A 27,310-nucleotide genomic window follows, 5' to 3' on the forward strand; every position below is an offset into this window, starting at 1 on the left:
CTCTCTCTCGCTCTTCTCTCTCTCTCTCTCTCTCTCTCTCTCCTGCATATTTCTCTCTTTACAAAATTTAATTGACAAGCGAGTTTATATTGCGCAACACCACAAGGACCAATGATAAAATCATTTGTTCTCTGAAATCTTGAGCACATCACCTTCAATCTTTACACCAAACTCTGTCGAAAATAACACTTTCTAACGTATTAGGTTACATCACAAACTGGAATGACGTAGCCATTCCAGCCCTGGAATGACGTAGCCATTCCAGCCCCCGCCTCAGTGATGTGGCAATCGACCATCCAGATTCCCTCCATGACGAGGCTCCTCACCAGGCGACCTCTTCTTCGGAATCTTCCTCCTTTTGATCTCGGGATGAAAAGCCTCTGAGAGGGAATCGCATTCAGGTCTGTTGGCTTTCCTCTTTGGCAGAGTTCATTTTAAACAAGTGACCCTTTTTATTTATTTACTTTCCAGAACCGGGATAGGAGGGGGAGGGGGAGGGACGGGTAGAGGCAGTAGGGCCTGTAATATAAGTTCCAATTAAGCAGCATTCCCCTCCGCAGCTTAGGCAAGAGCCCCTTTTGCATCTATCCTTTCAGCGACGTCAATTTAGGCAGCCGTGCAGGAAATAATTCTGTTGAGGCCGTTGCTCCTCCTCTCATGCAACTCCCCTTTGGACTTTTAAGGAGCTTCTCTGCTCAGCATGTGATAGAGAGAAGATGTTAGCAAAGAAGGTTCCTTCCTTTCTCGTCCCACAACTCTTCTCCTGCCGTTGGGTTTGTCATGTGATCGTTACTCAGTCGCTGTTCATTGCAATTAAGTTTGTCTATTAGATTTCATTGTCACTGCGTATTCTAGACGAAGCTTTTATTGGATATATTTTGATATTTTAAATTCACATTTTAAATTCGCAAATATATTCTTCATGGCTTGAGTTTACCACAATTAATAAAACTATCCTTCTTATTCTTAGAATTAAAACACCTAATAGGCATGCTTGCATATGTAGTACACAAACACAAACACACACACACACACACACGCACACACACACACATATATATATAAATATATATATATATATATATATATATATATATATATATATATATGAACAAAGTTGCAGCCACAAAAGGAAATTGAAACACTGAAGATGCTAAGTACTTTCGTCTTATTACCAAGGACATGGTCACAGCAACTATAGATATACAGAAGCAAGGGCCTATATAAATGTGGGTACAAGTCCATAAGGGAATGCAAAAAGGTCGGGAGGTCACGGAACGGTCAACAGATATGAATCGAAATCTATTTATTAGTATCCTCTTGACTCTATCCTTCAGTTCCATATATTTTATGACCGGGTCAAAAGAAAATAAGCCTTGAATTACATTAAGATTATTCACCCAGGTTATCTGAATGAGAACAGATTCTAGTAAGTTCCTTGATATTGTTTCGTTACATCGTGACAATATCTGGCTTGCGTCCAGTGTTCTGTAGGACTTTTCACTAAAATGTAAATATAAAGCATTATAGTATATCGGACCTGCTCTTACTGAGTATTTGTGTTGTTTTAATCTGGTGTTCACTTCCTTACTGGCCTGACCTAAGTAAAATGAATTACAATCCATACATGGAATTTTGTTCACAATATTGCTGTCTTTTCGGGGGCCATTTTTTTAAAGCATTTTCCTTTGTTCATTGTATTGTTTGCTTATTTGTTTGTCTCTCTCTCTCTCTCTCTCTCTCTCTCTCTCTCTCTCTCTCTCTCTCTCTCTCTCCAAGACAACCGCTCTTCTCTCTCTCTCTCTATCTCTCTCTCTCCCTCTCACTTTATCAATCTTTAATCTTTCTCCTACCTAACACCACCCTCTACTCTCTCTCTCTCTTTCTCTCTCCAATAATCACAGTCTCTTTCCCTCTTTCTTCTCACTAATACCACTCTCTCTCTCTCTCTCTCTCTCTCTCTCTCTCTCTCTCATATACGTGCTCTCCTCTCTCTCTCTCTCCTTAACACCCCGTCTACTCTCTCTCGCTTCCACTCCCTCTCATTCTCTCTCTGTAATCCCCCTTCTCAAGCTCCACCCTCTCTGATGTCATTGATGTTTACCCTATAGTTTTTTTTTCCCAAATGATAAGTCAATTGCATAAATTATGTATAATAAATTCATAAAGTAACAAAGTCTACGTGCATAACCAGCCCCGTTTCATAGGCAGAACCAGCTCCGTTTCAGGGATGCCATTCTTAATCCCCCTTCGGAGGGGGGAAGGTAGGATGAAACCCTATAATAACAACGCGTTAAAAGGAATATCATTGAATCTTGTTCATCAAGTCAAATAATAGAAAGGTTCTAAATTTAAGTCTTGGTTTATTTAAAACTTGATGCTTTCATTATGAAAAAGTTGTAGATAAATATAAGCAACAAAATTAATATATTCAGTTTTTACATGTTTTGGACTGTAAAGATACTTTGTAGTTTCGGTTAGGTTTGCGACCGTGTGATATCCGATAATCCTGGATTATCTCTTTTAATTTTTACCTTTTTGACAATTAACCATTTGGTATTCTTGATCTTGTTTTGTACCTGAGACCTTTATCTCCAATTGTACTTCATTAACTCCTTGACGATGTCTGAGTAAAGACGAAAGCGCTTGGATTTCTGACTATTTATTTTTCCTGTGGTATTCGCTTATTTATGAAGTCACGTGCATCTACAGTGATTTTTTTTAAGCATATATATATGCTTGTGTGTGTGTTTCTGTATGTGTGTGTATACATATATATGCAGGCCTGTCTGATAGCCAAGTCAACTCAAAGAATGAGAACTGAAACCTTGAAAAATATATTCGTGAGTATGAAACGTTTTTACTCTGAATAGACAGTATCTATATATAATGAAAAAAATGTTCACACACACACACACACACACACACACACACACATATATATATATATATATATATATATATATATATATATATATATATATATATATATATATATCATATATATTTATATATATATATATATATATATATATATATATATATATATATATATATATATATATATTAGAGGTTGCCCTTATGGGCCACTTACCCACCAATATGTTAAGCAAACACAACAGGGGATAAAAATTACCCTCTGTACGCCAGCGAATTACCTTAAATTAATTTATTTCAAATAGTTCAAACAAGTAGAATAATTTCTGGTTGGTATGCAATCCAACAAAATAAGAACAAAATGTATCCTACAGCAATGGATATAGTTAACCTACAAAGTCGAATAGATTCTGGCTATTATGTAAAATTAGCGAGGTGTACGCAACAAATATCTTACAGCGAAGTTACAATTAACTGACTTTCAAAATGTAGAATTTTTAAACTATGGTAACGCAATGTGCAGCCGGTGGCCCGTGCTTTTTCTGATTGCCCTGGTTCTCCGTTTCATAGGCTGCCCATGCTTGTAAGCAGGGATGAGTTAATAATCTTCTAAGGCACTTCTCGTAGGAGTGATAGGTGGCAGAACACGAGGGACAACGTAACACGTCTTTGGATATAGATTTCTCAGATAAGGATCCGTACATAAAAGGTTCTCTCACTTGCAATAATTTATCACAATGGATGAATGTTTTACTCTATATTACTGAGCAAAGTATTAATTCATCAATACATATATCACATAGGGAATACACATGCTAGTTTGGGACAAGACATGTTCATTAGAGAAACAGAAACTGGCACTTCATAGGTGTTTAAAGTCAGTGTATCTAATTTTGAATTGTCTCTTTCACCAGCAAAAACATGGTGATCAAAACAGTGTAAAGGAATAGTTTCAATCAAATTACCGTCCCTGAATTGTATTCAATTATGCCATAAATGCCCTCTCTCTCTCTCTCTCTCTCTCTCTCTCTCTCTCTCTCTCTCTCTCTCTCTCTCTCTCTCTCTCTCAGTTATTCCACAGTTGTGGATCTGTTTGGACTTCATTAGCGTTCTCGTTTTATATAAAGGAAATTCAATGTCAGCAACTCGAAGTGTGTGATAAGCTCCTCCTAAATTTAGGTGAGGCAGATTGACAAACAACATTGCCTGGAAAAATGAAAAGAAAATTTCCCCAATTATGACTTATTTTAATTATGAATTTCTACAGATTTTTGTAATATAACAGGTATTATTGAAGTATGTTATGGCTCTTATTTCCATCGTTATTGTCGTTTTCGTTCTTAGTTTATAATCAGAATTTATATTGTGTGTTCCTTTATTTTTTTTGCCCGGAGAAAAAGACACAACAGACAAACAAATCAAAAGATAAAAAAAAGAGGCTATTCTTTTCTGACAACAAAGGACAAGTGCCTTAAAGCAGCTTCAAGAAGAAGAAGAAGAAGAAGAAGAAAAGGAAGAGAGAGAGAGAGAGAGAGAGAGAGAGAGAGAGAGAGAGAGATCAAAGATGGCGTCTTCAAAGAGAAGGCGAATGCCAGGAAGCACCTGGGACGTGAGTGACAAGGCATCATCGCCTTTGTTGTGAAGGCAACAACTCGTTGTTCTCTGTCCTTTCCTAGGAAACACAGAAGCCAAAGACGGGCAAAGATAAGGACAAACATAAGGGCATTAAAGTGAAAGCAAAACAATGTGACAAATGTGAAGGCTAACATAGGTGCAAACTCTAGGCAAAAACAGGGCAAATGCAATGGTAGAAATATGTGCAAGACAATGGGATACATAGAGCCAATCTCAGGTTAAAAAGAGGGGCAACCATAGGTGCAGAAGAAGAGCAACTCACAGGGGCGGGGCACAGAGTAAAATAAAAAAAACGGAGCAAACACAGACAGAAAAACAGGTGAAAGACAAAGGGAAACAAAGCGGGGAAAACATAGGTACAAAACAGGATCAAACACTAGGAAAAAAACACGTGTACAACATGGCAAGCGCAGGGGCAAAAACAGGTGAACAAACACAGGGACAAACAAAAGGACGCAAGAAAACTAAACTGTAACCGTTTTTTTAAATTTGGTGTTTGTCGTCACCGAAAGGGGACACAAAACAAAAAGCAACAGGAATTGAATCACCTTCCGTCACGAATCGATGACAATTCGCCCCATCTGCATCAAAAGGGATTTGACGGATTCCCTTTCCAAGTATTTCGATAGAGTGAAATTGTATCCCAATTGTTTTATTTTTTTCAATGGATGCGAACTGATATGTTGTTGGAAAATTTAGATGAACCCAAAACAGAGAGGAAAATTGTAGCAAATATTTGTGTTTTTGATGCAGCGAATAAAAAATGTTTTTCATGTGGGGAAATTGACGCTGGAAAACACGGCGGAATCGGATGTGGCCTTATGCTAGAATATTTTTCATTTTTTTTTTCATCTATCAGCACTGAACATATTACTCTGCCCATCTAATACGCACACGCACAAAATCACACGTACAAACAATGTGCATGGACAAACATACAAAGACAATATATATATATATATATATATATATGTATATATATATATATATATATATATATATATATATTTAATATATATATATATATATATGTAATATCTTTTAACAACATGACTTCAAAAAATCGTGCTTCAAATATCAAATAATCATATATATGCACAAAACATATCAAATCAAATCAAATCACAGAAATAACAATAAAATAAAAGTAAAGACAACACTTACCACTGTCAATTCCAGTATCCTTTGGAATACCACATTTGTATTCAATAACCATTCAGTTACATGAATTAGATTTGTTTACAAAATGTAATTTATAGCTAAACAGTACCTCACATATAAAATATGTCGATTAGAAGGATAGAGAGAGAGAGAGAGAGAGAGAGAGAGAGAGAAATCAAAGAATGAGAGATTGCAAATTTCCTCCAGGACGCCCAATAATGATAATGAAAACTGCAGCAGAAGCGACGAAGAAGAATAAGACGAGGACGAGGATAGAAAATCCTCCCTGAAAAAGCCGCACAAGCGTCTAGCATCCCACGGGCCATGTTTAATTATCAGTGTGCCTGTATTCCCCTCTTAATGTTTTCTTCTAATGCACATTACATGGTACTTGACACCCCAAGCATTGTGTGGTACTGAAGGCACAAGCATTTTACGTGGTACTGGATTCCCAAACGCTTTTGTGGGGCTGGATGTCCCAAGCACTTTATGTGGTACTAGATGCCTCAAGCATTTTACATGGTACTTGATGTCCCAGGTACTTTATATAGTACTTGTTTCCCCAAGCCCTTTATGTAGTACTGAATACCCAAAGCACTTTTTATGGTACTGGGCGTCTGAAGCACTTCATGTGGTACTAGATGCTTCCAGCCCTTTACCTGGCACTGGATACTCTCAGCACTTTATGTGGTACTGGATGCCCCAAGCACTCCATGGTGCTGGATGCATAAGCATTTCACTTGGTACTGGATGGTAAAGCACTATGTGGTTCTGGTTGATGCCCTAAGCATTTTACATTGTAGTGGATGCTTCAAGCATTTTACATAGCGCTGGATGCCATCAACACTTTATGTGGTACTGGATGCCCCAATCACTTTACATGGTACAAGAATTCTCAAGTCCATTATATAACAAAAGCATTTTTCATCACACGGATGCCCAGCACTTTCTTGTTCATAGATGTATTTAAGCGTTTGTTTTATTTGGTATCAAGATGCCCCTCAAACACACTTCATGATATTAGATACACTTCTCGGTTGTCGGTATGGCTTAGTATTTTAACAATAATTATCATATACACCAATAACACAACCTTTGATCTTTTGTACACTACATTAAAAATCTTATTGTTGAGTATTCCTAGTTAAATCGTAGGACACAAGAAAACTTAGTATATCTAGAAGCGAACTAGAAAGACGAAAAATCAAACTGGTTAACTCTGAAGTTTAAGATTTCCATACAGTATTTGTGGTATTTCTGTTGCATCATTTTATTTATGTGACCATGATCAGTGCATTAACTTGGCTTTATACCAGCAAGGGTCACTCGGCCATTGGCGGTGTTGAATTATAAAAAAAAGATTAATTTGGACATTTAATCTGCATTCGATATGATCTTATTTATCGGTAATAAGTTTTTGAAAAGTTACTTTATACATTTGACCCCGCATACTTATACGTATATATTATTCAAGTATTAACGCAGATTTGTGAATGAATATAAAGATATTTGAGTATGCGTACATCAGTTATTTTAAAGCACAGCTTATAATGGCACCGCTGACCTCTGCTTATGTTACAGCCTATTTCCGACGCGACATCAGAACAGCGGATGCAGGGTGTCGTATCTCGAACAGAGCAACTTAGAAGAGACCAAATCAAAGTCAGTTGTTAAATGAGAAACATTACTGATTGGTTGTGAAGATCTGCTGGTTGTGTTTTTTTTTTTCTTTTCAGGGATTTTGTACTTTGGTTCTTGGTAAGTTTTGTATGACTTCTTCAAATTTTTTTCTATTGGATAATCAGGCATTCATGCAAACATACGAATATGATCGAACGCATGAATAAATAAATACACATACACGTATATATTATTATATATATATATATATATATATATATATATATATATATATATATATATATCTATATATATATATATGTGTGTGTGTGTGTGTGTTGTTTGCGTGCGTGTGCGTGTGTGTGTGTGTATATGTTATATATAGATATATATATATATATATATATATATATATATATATATATATATATATATATAATATATATAGGCATAATCAGTTGTTATTTATAGTTTATTGGGATAATTTTAGCATTTGAAATTCGTTCATCAAAATGTTTATCATCCTCATTTCAACTTCTTCTAAAGGTTCCCTTTTCTCCCTTTTAAACTGAGTTACGATCAACAAAATATTAATTCACAATAAATGAAACTGCGAAAACTGATCTGTTAGAAAACATAAAATCCTATGGAACCCAGAGTCCAAAGTCCTGAAGGGCAAGGTTATCTAACTACCTAGTTCTTAATGAATGGAACTCATTTTGATTTTGAATTACAATGGATCACTGATCCAATGTATAACACTAATAATGTTCTGATAGTTAGTCAGGATAGATTAAATTATATTAGGTAATAGCCGAGTTAAAATTAGCCAAAAGTTGTAATGTCCTTTCCATCACTAGACCAAATCTGATTTTGTTAATGGAAACGTTATGGTAAGCCGAAATGGCGGCATAATAAGAGAGGGTCGACCACTACAGCCGATGGTGGTCTGTTAGATCTTGCAACTTGAAGAACTCCAACCCACCTTCCTTGGAGCTTAGTCTTGCACGATTCGTTAGGAAATTTGAAAACGATCCTGACTCTGCTTCTGGATTCCTCACGATTCTTCAAGTCCAGAACTTTCACTTTCTCTCGGAGTCAATCACGGACTCATTTTGAACCAAAGAAGGGCGACCTTTCTATCCTCTAATTCTACCATTGGAATAGCGTCCATTTCGCATAACGATAAACCATTCTACCATTAGGGAACAAATGCTGTTTAGGAAATGAATTGAAGTTTCTGAAACTTAATTGCAAGAAAATGAATTTCTTGATTGTTGCATTTACACACAATAAAAATAATTCTAAAAATGCTTAATTCGGGGGAAATAAGTCGACTGTATAGTAGAATATAATAATGACGAGAATTCCCCAATACGTTCTAAAGAATAACAGTAATATTGTCTTCATCTTGGCTGATGACAATTTTCACAAAATAAGGAATTATGATTTGAGCTCCCTTTGATGTTAAGACATAATGAGATGTAAACATGATGAGATCATTATTATGGATGAAACAACAGTTAATGGAGATACAGTTATGTGAAAGGGGATTATTCAAAAGATAATTTTTAAATGCTCTGGAAAAATAAATTCTCCTTTGTTTGAGAATTACCAATTGAATTGTGCATCATTTGAATGCTTCCTCGGTACATACCAGAGGGGAATGTAGATTAACTCGTTAAATGAGAGAATTTAGGTATTGCTTAGATTTGCTAATTTTTCCACAAGTACAAATTGACGTATCGAGATATTAAACAGAATTTATTTGAAAAATTGGGCCTATCAGGTCATCTCTTCGTGCTTTGACAAGTTGAAGGAAAAATAACTTTAATTATCATTATTTCTAGAAGACATGGAAAGAGAGGACTATTGAGTTACCTTAAACGATGAATGAATGAATGAATGAATAAGAATCGTACGAACTCATGAAACTCATGTTCACACTCAATGAATCTACTAGTATTTTGAGATCAATCACTCGTGTAGTATACGGATTCCACTTTTATCTTCAAGTATACTCAGCCATGTGAACATTCAAGTATATACAATTAACCACACTTGTGTGGTTAATTGTTCATTGAATGTGTTTCTCTAGCTCTTCTTGTTCATATTTTGTTTTTGACCATTGACATGGATTTTGATGACATTCTGAATAGTTATTAAGGACTATTTCAATAGTCAGTATCTTCTTTGTAAGGAAGATTTTATCGCGAGTATCCATTTTGGATCTTTTTTCTTTAACGTAAGGTGAGGATTAGCGGATGCAAATATAGTTGGCGCTCAACCACGTGTGTGTATGTGTGTGTGTATGATTAAATACTTAAAATATGTTGATTAGCTGAACTTTTCTATAAATAGGGAAATTTGAATATGAAATAGTGTTTTCCATCTTTGATGTTATTTTTTGTGTGTAGATTGTTTCAAGACAACAGTGAACTGAATATGTCAAATAAAAAAAAAATATTCGGGTGATAAGATGATAAAAATCTAAGTACCGTTGTTAGGATTGAAACTGGTCTGGCATTGCAAAACATCAATCTATTAAAATTTTTAATGAGGTAAAGAGAGCTGTTTAGTAACCGAAATTAATTCATTTGCCCTCCAAAAAATGATTGAATCACGTTTGTTGTACACAGACCCCGATGAATATTATTGTGTTAAAAACCAGTCATTAATATTAAACCTTATAAAGAGAAGAAATGATCATGATTATCAACCGTCAAATGAATAAGTGTTTGAAGAATGGTTTCGTTGCCAGTTGCTCCCGAACACACCACCAACTTCAATTATTGTGATGGATATAATAAAGCTCCTATCACTCAAGGAAAGGAGATAGACTGCCAATGATGTCAAGCAAAAAGGCAGGTCAATACAGAGAGGCTCATCTCTAAAGGTGCCAAACCAACAGAGAAAATGTTGAAAAATCAACTTTTAGAGATGGTAAAGGAGTACTCGGTAAAATAAAAAACATTTATGTTTAATGCCAATACACACTATATGATAAATATCCTGAATGAAGGAAAAATAAACTTATACCAGCCAACCCTTCCAAGACAATCAGAGCGGCATTCCCAACACCCCCCCCCCCCCGCCCCACCCCCCCCCGCCCTCCCCCCCCTCACCAGCCTCTGAAAGGAGGTTCATCTGTACAAGACAAAGGTTTGGACTTTGGGGTAATGATTCCTTCGGGGGGGTTTATTAAGAAATACAGAACTCTGACTTTGGCCGCCTCTACAAAGAACTTGAAGATATGGCAACGTGTGTTTTCGTTTTTAAACACGCAAACCCTCACCACAGATTGGTACTACTATAGCCTGGAGATATCACTCTGATAGTGATTGAGTGCTCGTGGTTTGTAGTCTGTTCTACTCTTCGACTCCAGCTCTGTCGCAGTACATTTTACCCGGAAGCAGTACTGCACTGATAACTGAAGTGGCTAATAATAAAAGGACTGTGTAAGCTGACTCTGCCTATGGGTCTGATTGACGAACACCCCTGGCTTCGTTGAAAACTGCAAGCGACCCACGTCCCTTGGCCGAAACCTGCTACGGGCCACGCCCGTCATTGTACAATCTAAAGTAACTGAAACTGAACATTTGTTCTGTCGTCTCTTCACCCTTGTTCTTAGCACTCATTTATTTTCAGCTGTGTTTTCTCTTATCTTATGAGACCAGTAGGTATTTTGTGTGATTTAACTATCACTATGATCGAAGTTTTTCTACTCTAAAGTAACGTTGAAGCTTAAAGCAGTTCATGTCATATAGAAGAATTAATCGTCCGGAGAAGATTTACATTTTGCCATAGAACTTTTGCTTTCACTAATACCAGTTTTTCATGCAGAAATACTTTACAGATTCGTGTAGACTGTCCCGTTGTATGAATGCCCCTGTAGATCAACAGTACCATTCAATCAAACTATGCCAGAGCTAATATTGGGATTATCATATCACTGAATGCCAGCGACTTTCAAGCTCACTTACAGTGTTCCACTGTGTACTGTTATTGCGCATTGTTCAACTTTGTTCATGATTAGTAAACTTATGTCCATGCTTGACTTTGTAGGATAAATGATATTTCACACTTGCTTTTCTGTTCAAAGTCAGCAATTGCGCAGATTGCTCACAAGGAAATTATTTTGAAACTTCCAAAAACCTTTGGAGTTTGTAAATTTGCATTAGCCCCGGCATTGCAACTAGCCAGTTTATATAGTAAATTAAAGCTTTGGGCTATCAGCTGTTGTCTTGTTTACTAGTGAGCAAGACCACAACTGATAGTTAAAACCTTTAGTTTAGCGTACAAAGAAATATACATTCTATATAACTGCATAAGGAGTTTATATCATTGTGGATTATATCCCCATCATACACACATATACTATATATATATTATATATATATATATATATATATATATATATATATATATATATAATATATATATATATATATATATATATATATATATATATATATATATATATATATATATATATATATATATATATATATATATATATATATATATATATATATATATATATATATATATATATATGAATAACTTGATCACGAAGTATATAAAACGTGATGCTATGTATAAATAAAGGTTTTTTTGCCACGAAGGAAAAAAATGAAAAAAAAAACGAGTTGGCCGAGTACTTCGGGTCCTATTCGGACCTTTACTGAGGCATACTGGTTTTACAAAGAACACCATAGACAAAAGAAGGCTTAATATACAAACTGACACTACCAATTAGCCATAAGGGCGATTTTCACTCTACAGAGAGGAGGAGGAGTCATAGGCTAGCCACACCTTGAAGGATACCGCGGTAAACAAGTGATTCTTCCAGAAAAACAGTACATTTTGAAAACAACACAGGAGCATATACAATTTAATATCATGAATTTTTACACAAATTTTCCCAACAAAAAATATTATTAATGAAAAGACGAAGGAAAATATAAATATATATATATATATATATATATATATATATATATATATATATATATATATCGAGCAAGAGAAAGAGGGAGAGAAAATCGCGAGCCAGAGAGAGAGAGAGAGAGAGAGAGAGAGAGAGAGAGAGAGAGAGAGAGAGAGAGAGAGAGAGAGAGAGAGAGAGAGAGAGACAGAGACAGAGAGAGAGAGAGAGAGAGAGAGAGAGAGAGAGAGAGAGAGAGAAATTAATAACTATATACATGTGGGACTAATTTATTAGTTGTTCATTTATTTTGAGGTCCTTCATAAAACATCTTACAAATATATGGGGTCCAAATGGTTACATTCCCAGACTAAGATTTAGGTTGTTTTTATTAGTGATTTGTATAATTGCCGATTCCAGTAAATTTCTTGAAACATAATCATTAGATCTAGCAATTACCGAGGCATCACCCCAATTAATACAATGAGATTTTTCACTCAGATGGATAAACAGTGCATTGGAAGTCTGGGCTGTTCTAACTGAATACATATGCTGCTTAATCCGTACACATAAATTTTTACTAGACTGACCAACGTAAAACGATGGGCAATCCTTACAAGGAATTTTGTAAATGATGTTGTTATTTGTTACGGGACTATTCTTAATTAGCATATCTTTAATGGTATTGTTATAAGAGAAACACTACATTAACATTAAATGATTTAAATATTGATTTTATGGTTTCAAATCCACGAAAATAAAGTAAAGCTAAGTACATTTTTAGGGATTTCTTTTTCATTAATAGCAACATTATAAAACTTTTTATGAGCTTTTTGATAACATAAATCAATTAAATGAGGTGGGTAGCAGAGATCGTTTCCTATCTTTTTATGTATTCTATTTCTTGGTCCAGGTATTGTGGACTCGTGATACGCAAAGCGCGTAGGAACATAGAAGAAAAAATTGAAATTTTAATATTAAGATGGTGGCCAGAATAAAAATGTACATATGTTAAATTATTTGTGGGTTTTCTATAAATACTGAATTTGCATTGGAAAGATTCTCTATGTATTAATACATCTAGGAAAGGGATGACATTGTTATTTTCAATTTCAACAGTGAATTTTATGGATGGCACTAAATTATCAATTTAGACAGTAAATCATTTACATCGATACCACCAGGTAAGACTACTAAGATATCATCGACATATCGGTACCATTTTAAGGGGATAAGTGTGATATTCGGGAGGTGTTGTCTCTCAAAAAATTCCATATATAAGTTGAAAGGAGAGGTGATAAAGGGTTACCCCATGGCCATACCAAATATTTGTTGGTAATATTCTCCATTAAAAATAAATCTGCAATCACAAATACATAACTTAATTAAGTTATGTATTTGTGATTGCAGTTTATTTTTTTAATGGAGAATATTACCAACAAATATTTGGTATGGCCATGGGTAACCCTTTATCACCTCTCCTTTCAAACTTATATATGGAATTTTTTGAGAGACAACACCTCCCGAATATCACACTTATCCCCTTAAAATGGTACCGATATGTCGATGATATCTTAGTAGTCTTACCTAGTGGTATCGATGTAAATGATTTACTGTCTAAATTGAATAATTTAGTGCCTATCCATAAAATTCACTGTTGAAATTGAAAATAACAATGTCTCCCTTTCCTAAGATGTATAATACATAGAGAATCTTTCCAATGCAAATTCAGTATTTATAGAAAACCCACAAATAATTTAACATATGTACATTTTTATTCTGGCCACCATCTTAATATTAAATTTCATTTTTTCTTCTATGTTCCTACGCGCTTTGCATATCACGAGTCCATAATACCTGGACCAAGAAATAGAATACATAAAAAAAAAAAAAGGAAACGATCTCTGCTACCCACCTCATTTAATTGATTTATGTTATCAAAAAGCTCATAAAAAGTTTTATAATGTTGCTATTAATGAAAAAGAAATCCCTAAAAATGTACTTAGCTTACCTTATTTTCGTGGATTTGAAACCATAAAATCAATATTTAAATCATTTAATGTTAATGTAGTGTTCTCTTATAACAATACCATTAAAGATATGCTAATTAAGAATAGTCCCGTAACAAATAACAACATCATTTACAAAATTCCTTGTAAGGATTGCCCATCGTTTTTACGTTGGTCATATTTAGTAAACAATTTGTGTGTTCGGGTTAAGCAGCATATGTATTCAGTTAGAACAGCCCAGACTTCAAATGCACTGTTTATCCAACTGAGTGAAAATCTCATTGTATTAATTGGGGTGGATGCCTCGGTAATTGCTAGATCTAATGATTATGTTTCAAGAAATTTGTACTGGAATCGGCAATTATACAAATCACTAATAAAAACAACCTAAATCTTAGTCTGGGAATGTACCATTTGACCCATATATTTGTAAGATGTTTATGAAGGACCTCAAAATAAATGAACAACTAATAAATTAGTCCCACATGTATATAGTTTATTAATTCTCTCTCTCTCTCTCCTCTTTCTCTCTCTCTCTCTCTCTCATCTCTCTCTCTCTCTCCTGTCTCTGTCTTTCTCTCTCTCTCTCTCTCTCTCTCTCTCTTCTCTCTCTGTTCTCTCTCTCTCATCTCTCTCTCTCTCTCTCTATCTCTCTCTCTCGGGTCTCTGGTTCGATATTTTCTCTCCCTCTTTCTCTTGCTCGATATATATATATATATATATATAATATATATATATATATATATATATATATATATATATATATATATATATCATATTTTCCTTCGTCTTTTCATTAATAATAATTTTTTGTTGGGAAAATTTGTGTAAAAATTCATGATATTAAATTGTATATGCTCCTGTGTTGTTTTCAAAATGTACTGTTTTTCTGGAAGAATCACTTGTTTACCGCGGGTATCCTTCAAGGTGTGGCTAGCCTATGACTCCTCCTCCTCTCTGTAGAGTGAAAATCGCCCTTATGGCTAATTTGGTAGTGTCAGTTTGTATATTAAGCCTTCTTTTGTCTATGGTGTTCTTTGTAAAACCATTATGCCTCAGTAAAGGGTCCGAATAGGACCGAAAGTACTCGGCCAACTCGTTTTTCATTTTTTTCCTTCGTGGCAAAAAAACCTTATTTATATATATATATATATATATATATATATATATATATATATATATATATATATGGAGTTTAATCTCTGCCTAAAAATAAGCAAAATATAATATTATAATCAAAGAAACAGGAGATCAGCTCCTGCCCTATGAGCCTCTCATAGGGCCAGGAGGACTTCGACTTTTAACCTTCAATTGTACAAGTCATTTAGAATAAAGTATGACGACGAATTCTTGTTAAGTACAAGAGAAATGAAATTAACTTAACGAAAGTTGAAACTAAATTGGGAAACTGCCTCATGAAAAGGGAAGGAGTAACGATTAGCCGACAAAACCGACGGCAGGAAAGTTGTCATTCGAGGAAGGAACCTTCTTTGTCGACAGCTTCTCTTTGCACACTGAGCAGAGAAGACCTTTCAATAGGTCCAAGGGAAGTTGCATGAGAGGAAAAGCACGTCCCTCAACAGGATTGTCTGCATGGCTGCCGAAATTGACGTTGATAAAAGGTAAAGATGCAAAAGTGACCTGGTTTCAAGAGAAGGGGAGTGAGGACACAAGTAGAACTAATATTATCACCCCATCCGCCTCTCCCCCTCCAACAAAATTGATAAATAAAAAAAGGGACGTATCCTTGAAATGACGTCCATGGATGGATGTGAAGGACACAGGCTTGAATGTGTTTCTCCTTCTATCAGAGATCAAAAGGAAGATTCCAGACGGGGCTGGAGTGGTCACGCCATTCCAGTCCTCTTACTTGTCGAGATACCATGGATTTTGCCCTTCAAGACAATAAAATGTGACTCAACCAAGAAAAAAAATGTTGCCCTCGTCAATGTTTGCTCAAATAGTCGAGGATAAATTGATTCAAAATCTCAAAGGACAGGATAATAATAATCATTGGTCCTCTCTCTGTGGCGTAATAGAAACTTGCTTTTGAATTAATCCTAGTGAAACAAGAGGTATGCACGAGAGAGAGAGAGAGAGAGAGAGAGAGAGAGAGAGAGAGAGAGAGAGAGAGAGAGAGAGAGAGAGAGAGAGAGAGAGAAAGAGAGAGAGAGAGGATGGGGGATCTGCTTCTAAGATACAATATCTTGTTAACTTTTATGCACTACTTATGTTAGCCATATAAATATATTCTATACATGCACACACACATGAACACACGCACATATATATATTATATATATATATATGATATATATATATATATATATATATATGTGTGTGTGTGGTGTGTGTGTGTGTGTGTGTGTGTGTATGTGTGTGTGTGTGTGTGTGTGTGTGTATAAATGAATCATAAAAGTTCGGAACGTGATGAATATACAAATCAAGTTAAAAGGCACAAGGAAAGTGAAACAAAGGAGTACTGAGAGGCCTTTCGACCTCAGTCCATTACTGAGTAAAGGACAATGAGTCGAAAGTCCTCGCAGTATTCCGTCTTTTCACTTTCCTTCGTGGCTTTTGCTTTTATTTATATAAATAGATAAATGAATAAGTATATATATATATATATATATATATATATATATATATATATATATAATATAGTCATAATTTTAATGGTATAGTTAACAGGAGCAATAAATATTGAAAAAAAAGGTTCTACTACAAATATGCTAGGAAGGGAATGAATGCTGAAAACAAACAAAATCCCCTGAGAATAGTTCCTTTTGCCTTTGGGAAAAATATCTTGTGATATCAGGTCCCACTCAGCCTCAAAGTGCAACAAAAATCTTAAATGAATCTTTGGAGCCTAAACAAAGACCGTCTTCCAGCATTGCTCTGAGGAAAAAAATGGGACGTAAATCAGAACTGACAATTTTTATGTCTGGGTCCAAACTTTGATCGAAAACATGGGACTTTGTATTTTAATATGTACTGGAGCTTCGGGGACTTTCCTTCATTCGACTTTAACTTACTGAATAATGATTTATCACTGATGAGAGAGAAGGATTTTACTGAGAAACATTGATTCTATTTTAGTGCAAAGGTTCTCATATGTAATGTTCTGATCCTTGTTTGGAAAAACAGTATGAAAATATTCAAGCTTTACTTGACTGAAAAGATTGAATACTGAATACATCAAATGAATAAATTTCTTATTATGTATAACGTGGATTTAAGATTCTTGCTTTTCTTTTCACTTGACAAGAAATGGGACTGACTTTTGAAGTAATTACTGAATGGAATAGGGTAGAAAAGATAAGTAGTTTAGGCATTACTCAAAAGTCTTTTAAAGTTACTTATTTTCATAAAGCTATAATATTTCACTTATAATATACTGGACTAGATCATTTTTTGTTCAGTATATAATTGTATAAACTATCTATTTTAACTGCCAAGATAATATCAAGTGTAGGTTACTTGGTCGCACTAATTAGATGAATTAAGAAAATTGAATCTCCATGCCTATTAACAATTCAGGATTTCTTCATTGCCTGCAGTAACAGACACCTTCGCTCAAAGATGTTTGATTATGGTTACATGGCATCTCCACGTTGGCTGTTGCGATGGTGCTGCCGCCGTACCCGTGTGGAGAGCAGGATCAACTAGCAATGAAGAGCAGCTTACTCAGGGTGATCGATAGCAATCATGTAGCCATCAGCGTCAGAACAGGAAAACTGAGCAATTTTGCATTCACAGTCAGCCAGGCTAATGAAGGTTATTTTTGCCTAATTGGATTACGAGACATGTCACGCATAACAACAAGATGAAAGAACTGACAGTAAAAACAGCTTTAATGAGGACATTTTTTCAGCAAAAGAAGATTTTAAAGGTTAATATCTGTCTGTTATACCAGAGAAAAAGTCTTGTGTGGAGGTTCGTTTGCCAATTGCTATCATTTTAATGACAGGATGAAGCAGCCTTTTCATCTCCGGAATATAAGTGATAAAAAATATCATGAGTTATTCCTTTTGTTAAAGAAAAGGATGTTCGGAAAAAATAGATCACAAATTAAGCCTCTATCAATCATTTTAGTTAAACAAGTCTCAGCTGAGTCAATCTTTTATATCTGCCCAGAATTGAAAATTGGGTCTGTATAAAGTTTAAACAATTTGAAAGACAAGAAGGAAGGGAACAAACAGAATAAAGAAATATTAAAAGGCAGAAAGCAATACAGCTAGTGAATGAGAACGGGGCCTCAGAGAACACTCATTACCACTTACAGTCTTCCAAGAAAGGCACAAAATATGTACCCATGTGGCGAAAACCTGGGATGGGCCAAAGAGAATGGTGGTGAACATAAAACAGAGCAAATAAAGTATAGTTATAGTGAATCCTTTGGAAAAAAAGAACAGTAAGAAAAAGAGTAATTTTCTCATTCCAAGGCATACTGGTTTTATTCCATCTTTCTAACTGCCAATGAGGGCAGGTACTCCCCGCTGTCCCCATGACCTCATCTTGGAATTTTGATAATCTTCTCAAGGAATAAGGAGGAGACACAAATAAAATATGTGTATAGAAAGAAGTGAAGCCAAAGCACCATTGAATGGAGAGGTAAAAAAGTCATTGTAAAGGATATTCGAAATCCAGATATCAGCAAATACACGAAACTAAACATTGTTAAGATTAGTTGTTGGAATTTCTGAGAGAAAATCCAATTTCCTTTTGCTATTTACGTTTATTTACCCAATAATACTGACAAAGGTTAAGTTGGTCTCTAAAGTCAGTGTGTCTATCTTTGTATTGTCCCTAACCACCAGCAAAAGCATGGTAATAAGAATAGCAGTAATGAATAATGTTTGTCAAATTACCGTTCCTTAACTGTATTTAGCTATGCAATAATGCCTCCCGCTCCCTTCGCTCTCTCTCTCTCTCTCTCTCTCTCTCTCTCTCTCTCTCTCTCTCTCTCTCTCTCCAATTATTCCACTGTTGTGGATCTGTCTGGCCTTCATTAGCGTTCTTGTTCTATATAAAGGAAATACAATATCAGCAACTCGAAGTTTGTAATAAGCTCCCGCTATATTTAGGTGAGGTAGATTGACAAACAATATTTCCTGGAAAAAAGAAAATGTTTTCCCAAAATATGACTAATTGTCTTTATAAATTTCTACCGTTTTTTTTATAGAAAATATAACGTGTATTATTAAAGTACGTTATGTCTCCTATTTCCACCGTTATTGCCATTTTTGTTCTCAGTTTATAACCCTAATTTATAGAAAGTGTTTTCTATTATTTAGACAGACAGGAGAAAAGACACAAAAGACAATGCAAATCAAAAGGAAAAAAAAAAAGAGGCTCTTCTTTTCTGACAACAAAGGACAACTGCCTTGAAGCAGCTTCAAGAAGAAGAAGAGGAAGAAGAAGAAGGAAAGAGAGAGAGAGAGAGAGAGAGAGAGAGAGAGAGAGAGAGAGAGAGAGAGAGTCCAAGCTATGAGAGATTGCTTTACTTCAAAGGGAAAGCGAATGCCAGGAAGCACCTGGGACGAGAAGTGACAGGGCATCGCCTTTTAGTGAGAAGGAAACCCATCATCGTTCTCGGCCGTCCTTTCCTAGGGAACACAGGGGCAATATCAGGGACAAGTATAGTGACAAAATAGAAGGGCAAATACAGGAGCAAACTCAACGGGGAAAAATTAGCAAATGCAGGGGAAAAAATAGGTGCAAAACAAGAGTAAAAAAACGGAGGCAAGAGTGAGCAATGAAAAGGGCAAACACAAGAAAAAAAATGACCAAATGCAGAAACAGGTGTAAGACAATGGGAAACACAGGGGGCAAACATAGGTGCAAAACAGGAGCAAACACTTGCAAAACAGGGGCAAGCACAGCGGCAAAAACATAAGTAAACAGAGGGACAAACAAAAGTCCACAAGAAAACTGCTAATGTTGTGTGTCTCGTCACCGAAAGGGACGCAAACAAAAGCACAGGAATTGAATTATTAACTTCTGTCATCGAAACGTCGGCAATTCGCCTCATCTGCATCAAAATGGATTTGTACGGGATTCACTTTTCATGTATTTCAATGGAATGAAATTGAATGCCAATTGTTTTTATTTTTTTTACAATGGATGCAACCTGATATGTCGTTGGAATATATGGATGAACCCAAAACAGAAAGAAAAATTGCAGAAAATATTTGTTGTTGATGCACTGAATAACCACTGTTTTTCATGTGAGTAAACTGACGCTGAAAAAACGTAGCGGTATTGGAAAGTGTTGCATATTAGAATATTTTTTATTTTATTTTAGTCTTTATATATCACTACTGAACATAGAAGACTGTTCATCTAATACACACACACACACACACTTACACATAGAAACAATTAATCACAGACGAACGCATGCATTCGTAATGAGCACATGTACATAAAACTGTTCATGTTTAAAAATTAAATAAATAATAGATGCTTAAAAAATTATGAAAGAATATAATTTAAACAACAATACAATAACAGTAAAGACATAACACGTGCCACTGTCAATTCTAGAACCCTCTGAAACACCACGTTTCTAATCAACAGATTCAGTTATAATTCTATTCAACAGATTCAGTTATAATCAGTACAACTGTTCACAAAGTGTAATATTTGGCTACAAAGGATCTCAGAAATAAAAGATGTCAGAGAGAGAGAGAGAGAGAGAGAGAGAGAGAGAGAGAGAGAGAGAGAGAGAGAGAGAGATTCAAGCTGAGATAGATTCAAGCTGAGATAGATTGCTTTGCTTAATGCAAATTTCCTCCTGGATGCCCAACCAGGATAATGAAACTGCAGCAGAAGCGACCACGAAGACGAGGAGAGAAAATCTTCCAGGAAAAAGCGACAAAAAGAGACAAGCATCTCGGAAGCCAAATTGATCATCAGAATGGCTGGATTATCCTCTAATGTTTTCTTCCAAAACACTATATCAGCATTACGGTCAAAGTATTAGGATATAAGAGAGAGAGAGAGGAGAGAGAGAGAGAGAGAGAGAGAGAGAGAGAGAGAGAGAGAAGGAAAATAAAGAATAGGTGGACAACGCCCTGACATCATTTTGCTGTGCGAATATCGTCTCGGCAGACGAGACTGTTCAGCTGAGCAGGAAAATTTAATCTTAATGATTTAAAGCTGTCGGTTCCTTCGTTCTGCCTTAAGTAATCTCTCTCTCTCTCTCTCTCTCTCTCTCTTCTTGCTCACACATCCTTGGAAAATGTAAGAGGCGTATTTCAGATATTCTATAACCCAAAAAAAGAAAGGAGCTATATTTTTCATACCATGATCGTGCAAAGTCTTTCTTTTCAGTACACATTTTTTGAGATGTTCCATTTTTATGTTACTAACTCTGCCCTGAGAGTCAACAAGATCAGATAAGAGAGGAATGTGGGGTGATGGTGGGAGTAGGGGAAATTATGCAGTTTCTAAAACCTGAGGAAGTCATAATAAGCAAAAATGAGCTTTTTAGAAATTAGTACTGATTCCGCCAAAACAATTTATTCGATAATAGATACCCTAAAGTTAATAGGGTATTAAATGCCAAAAGTACTTTACATGGTACTGGATGTACTAAGCATTTTACATGATATAGGATGCCTAAAAAACTTTCTGTGGCACTGGATATCCAAAGCACTTTACGGGGTATTGGATGCCTAAAGCACTTTATGTTTTACTAGATGACTAAAGCAATTTGCGTGGTGCTGGGTGCCCAAAGCACTTTACATATTACTAGATTCCTAAAGTACTTTAGATAGTACTGGATGCACTAAGCACTTTAAATGGTACTGGATGCCCTAAGTAGTATACATGGTAGTGGATACCCTAAGCACTTTACATGGTACTAGATGCCCAACGGACTTTACATGGCACTCAATGCACTCATCACTTTTCATAGTACTTTCTTCCCTACACTTTACATGGCACTATATGTCTTAAGCATTTTATGTGGTCCTGGATGATGTAATAATTTTATGCAGTACTGATAGACCTAAACACTTTACATGGTACTGGATGCCCTAGGTCGATGCCCTAAAGACTTTATATGGTATTGGATGTCATAAACACTTTACAGGTTACTGAGTGTTAAAGCACTTAACGTGGGATAGGATGCACTAAGCACTTCATGTAGCCCTGGATGCCTTAAGCACTTTACATGTTACTAGATGCCCTAAGCAATTTATGTGGTACTGGACCCCATAAGCACTTTACAGGGTACTAGATGCCATGAGTAATTAACATGGTATTGGATGCCCAAAGCACTCTATGTGGTACTGGATGCTGTAAGCATGTTGCATGTACTATATTCCCTAAGCACTTTTATTTGGTACCAAATGCCACAAGGACTTTATGTGGTACTGGATTCCCTAAATACTATACGTAATACTGGGTGCCCTAAGTAATCTACATAGTACTGAATGTTTTAAGTACTTTACGTGGTACTGGTTGCACGAAACACTTTATGTTGTACTGGATACCCAAAGGACTTTATGCATTACTGGATGCCCTGAGTACGTTACATGGTACTGGATGCCCTAAACACTATTCATGTTACAGTATGCCTTAACCACTTTCCCTAGTATTGGATAACCTAAGTTCTTCATTCGGTACTGGGTAACCTAATCATTTTACTCGGAACTGAATGCCCTAAGCATAGTATATGGTGCTAGATGCCTTATGCAGTTTACATGGTACATGATACCCAAAGTGCTTTACATGTTACCTGATACCCTAATCACCCTATACTTACATGATACTAGTTCAGAATAAAAATAAAGATTATGTAGTGCAAAATACTGGAGAACCTACTATTCATGTCGAAGTTAAATGACAACTGGGCAAGTTAGAAAACTGCGAAAGAAAGAGGGGATGTGGTGTGGGTAATGAGAGAGAGAGAGAGAGAGAGAGAGAGAGAGAGAGAGAGAGAGAGAGAGAGAGAGAAACAAACAAGCAAACTGTGCAATGAACAAAGGAATATGCTTATAAAAAATAGCCCCCGAAAAGACAGCAATTTTGTATACAAAATTCTATGTATGGATTGTAATTGATTTTACTTAGGCCATGCCAGTAAGGAATTGAATACCAGATTAAAACAACGCAAATACTCAATAAGAGCAGGTCAGATATATTATAATGCTTTATTTTTATATTTAAGTGAAAAGTCCTATAGAATACATAGGACGCAAAGCCAGATATTGTCACGTTGTAACGAAACAATATCAAGGAACTTACTAGAATCTGTTCTCATTCAGATGACCTGGATGAATAATCTTCATGTAAGCCAAGGATTATTTTCTTTTGACCCGGTCATAAAACATATGTTCCAAAAGGAACTGAATGATAGAGTAAAGAGGATTACCAATAAATACATCTCGATTCTAATCTGTTGACCGTTCCGTGACCTCTGGACCTTTTTGCATTCCCTTATGACTTGTACCCACCATTTATATAGGCCCTTGCTTCTGTATATCTATAGTTGCTGTGACCATGTCTTGGTAATAAGACGAAAGTACTTAGCATCTTCAGTGTTTCAGTTTTCCTTTGCAGCTGTAACTTTGTTCATATATATATATATATATATATATATATATATATTATATATATCTATATATATATATATATATATATATATATATATTTATATATTATATATATATATAGATATACATATATATATATATATATACATATATATATATGTGTGTGTGTGTGTGTGTGTGTGTGTGTATGTGAGTGTGTGTGTGTTTGTGTACCTACATATGCAAGCATGCCTGTTAGGTGCTTTAACTCTAAGGATAAGAAGCATAGTTTTATTAATTGTGGTAGCCCAAACCATGAAGAATATATTTGAGAATATAAAATGTTCAGTTAAAAAATCAAAATATATATACTGAAAGCTTCGTTTAGAATACGCAGAGACAATAAAATCTTACGAACAAACTGAATTGCAATGAACAGCGACTGAGTAACGATCACATGACAAACCCAACGGCAGGAGAAGAGTTGTGGGGCGAGAAAGGAAGGAACCTTCTTTGCTAACATCTTCTCTCTATCACATGCTGAGCAGAGAATCTCTTTAAAAGTCCAAAGGGAGTTGCATGAGAGGAAGAGCAACGGCCTCAACAGAATTATTTCCTGCACGGCTGCCTAAATTGACGTCGCTGAAAGGATAAGATGCAAAAGGGGCTCTTGCCTAAGCTGCGGAGGGGAATGCTGACTTAATTGGAACTTATATTACAGGCCCTACCGCCTCTACCCGTCCCATCCCCTAACCCCCTCCCCCCCCCCTTCTGGAAAATAAATAAATAAAAAAGGTCACTTGTTTAAAATGAACTCTGCGAAAGAGGAAAGCCAACAGACCTGAATGCGATTCCCTCTCAGAGGCTTTTCATCCCGAGATCAAAAGGAGGAAGATTCCGAAGAAGAGGAGGTCGCTCGCCTGGTGAGGAGCCTCGTCATGGAGGGAATCTGGATGGTCGATTGCCACATCACTGAGGCAGGGGCTGGAATGGCTACGTCATTCCAGTTTGTGATGTAACCTAACTACGTTAGAAAGTATTATTCGTCAGAGTTTGGTCTAAAGATTGAAGGTTGATGTGCTTCAAGATTCCAGATAACAAATGATTTTTATCATTGGTCCTTGTGGTGTTGCGCAATATAAAACTCGCTTGTCCATTAAATTTTTGTAAAGAGAGAAATATACAGGAGAGAGAGAGAGGAGGACGAGAGAGAGAGAGAGAGAGCGAGAGAGAGAGAGAGAGAGAGAGAGAGAGAGACAGTCATCTACATACCATGATATAATAGCTTTTTAACTTTAGTACACTAGTTTTATTTGTCATATCTCCGTTTATAAAAAGACGGTTGTAATCTATTTCGCACACACACACACACACACATATATATATATATATAAATAAATATATATATATATATATCATCTAACCATTAATCCCCTTAATAACACATAGATAATGAAGAGATATGATCAGTATATGAGCATTATATATGTAATAAAAGTCTTACTAACAATGCAATGGAAATGAGGAGGGTGGAAAAAAGAAATAACAATATTCTAGCAACTCTTTACCTGCCGAAGGTTCCTTTGGGCCTTTGGCAAAGATATCCGCTGATGTCAGGTCCCACTTGGCCTCAAAGTGATGCAAAATTCTTATATAAATATTTGGAGTCTTAAAGAAGACCTTCTTGCGTTTATGCAAAAAAAAAAATAAATAAAATAAAAATAAATAAATAAGGAAATAAATAAAATATAATTTTATCAGAACTGGAAAATTGTCATATGTCTGGTTCCAAAATTTGATCGAAAACAGAGGAATTTGTTGAATAATATGAACTGATCGAGCTTGGAGGGCTTTCCTCCATTCAACTTTAACTCACTGAATGATAAAGATTCATCACTCGTGAAAAGCATTTTACTGAGAAACACTAATCCTATTATAGTACAGAGGTCCTAATCTTAAGTGCTCCGATCTTATATCAGAAACAAAATGTCAATATAAAATCAATACACAAACTTTCCTTGATTAAAGAGATGCTGCTGAATAAATCTAATTCACATATTCAATTTGCAGTAAGCTACAAATGTCATTTAATATCCAATTCGCTCTACCTCGGAATCGATATATCATCATATACGTATTATGTTAACTAAAGGGGAATTTTGTCTTTTTGTTTTTTAAAGTTGATAATAATTTCGTCCTCTCGTGGTTTCGAAACAACCCACAGAGGAAAAATCAGGACTTCAGCCGGTTCGTTCCACGACGGGACGAAATTAAAAACAAAAAAGACGAAAAAATTTCCCCCTTGGGTTAAAACGTATATGAAATATATATTCAATCGAGGTAGAGGACATTCATAGCTTACTGCATGTAGTATATTAAACACGGTGAAATTATAAAAATTCCTATTCGATATAGATCTAGTCGATTAGAACATCTTCACGCATTTTTTTTATATCACTTAAGGGATACTTTCCAGAGATATATATGGATATACGCTCTGTTTTCAGGTCATTCTTTATCATTAAGAAATACGGCTGACTTTTGGATTCATTACCGAACGCATGAGGTCAGTAGTTGAGGACATCACTCAAATTACACCTGACTTCGAGTCACATCCAGGTACACATCAACACACAATGACCTTGCTATAACCCGGCTAATTGGTCGCACTGATCAGGTAATTGAATGTGAAATAAGGTCATTCTATTTTCATGCCTATGGACAATTCAGGAATTTATTGCCTACACCTGAGAGTTTCGATCAAAATTTGTGGTTACGATAAGTTATGTTATTAATTATTAATTAGAAAATGAACTCTACTGAAATAGAACAAGCCTCCAAGGGAGTATCAGAAGTTAATGGGATAATCATTAAGAGATCAAATATTCAAAAAAGAAAAGCAATAAATCAACAGATTTATAAATCGATAAAAATGTAAGTAAATTATCAAAACACAAGGATACATTTTTAGGGTAGAAATGCATTGCATCTTCGATAGGTTCCAATTGCACAGCATCCTCAGGGAAAACTGTTTCTACAGTCCAACGACCTCTGGAACTGAGAAGTAAAACACCGAGTCACATTTACTGCATTATTGGTGTTGCGATGGTGCTGCCGCCTGTGTGCGGAGAGCAGCATCAACTAGCAACGAAGGGCAGCGCACTCAGACTGATCGACAGCAATCATGTAGCCTTTGGCGTCCATAAATGAGAACTTTCAGCAACTTCGCATTTGCAGTCAGCTTCGCAAGTGAAGGATATTTTTGCCTAACAAGATGACAGGACTGACAGTAAAACAGCTTTCATAGTGATTTTTTTGTTTTTGTTTTTGTTTGTTTAATTGAATATGAGTTTTAAAAGTTAATGCCTTTGTTACCAGACATAAAAAAACCAAAACATTTGTTAGGAGATTTGGTTGCTAATTACCATCATTTTAATAAAAAAGATGAAGCATTTTTTGCATTTTAGAAATATAGGATATAAAAACAAAAAATATGACGCATGAATAATTTTATAAACAGGAATTACAAAAGAATC

Source organism: Macrobrachium nipponense, chromosome 34, assembly GCF_015104395.2.
Source record: "Macrobrachium nipponense isolate FS-2020 chromosome 34, ASM1510439v2, whole genome shotgun sequence".
In the NCBI taxonomy this organism is placed as follows: domain Eukaryota; kingdom Metazoa; phylum Arthropoda; class Malacostraca; order Decapoda; family Palaemonidae; genus Macrobrachium; species Macrobrachium nipponense.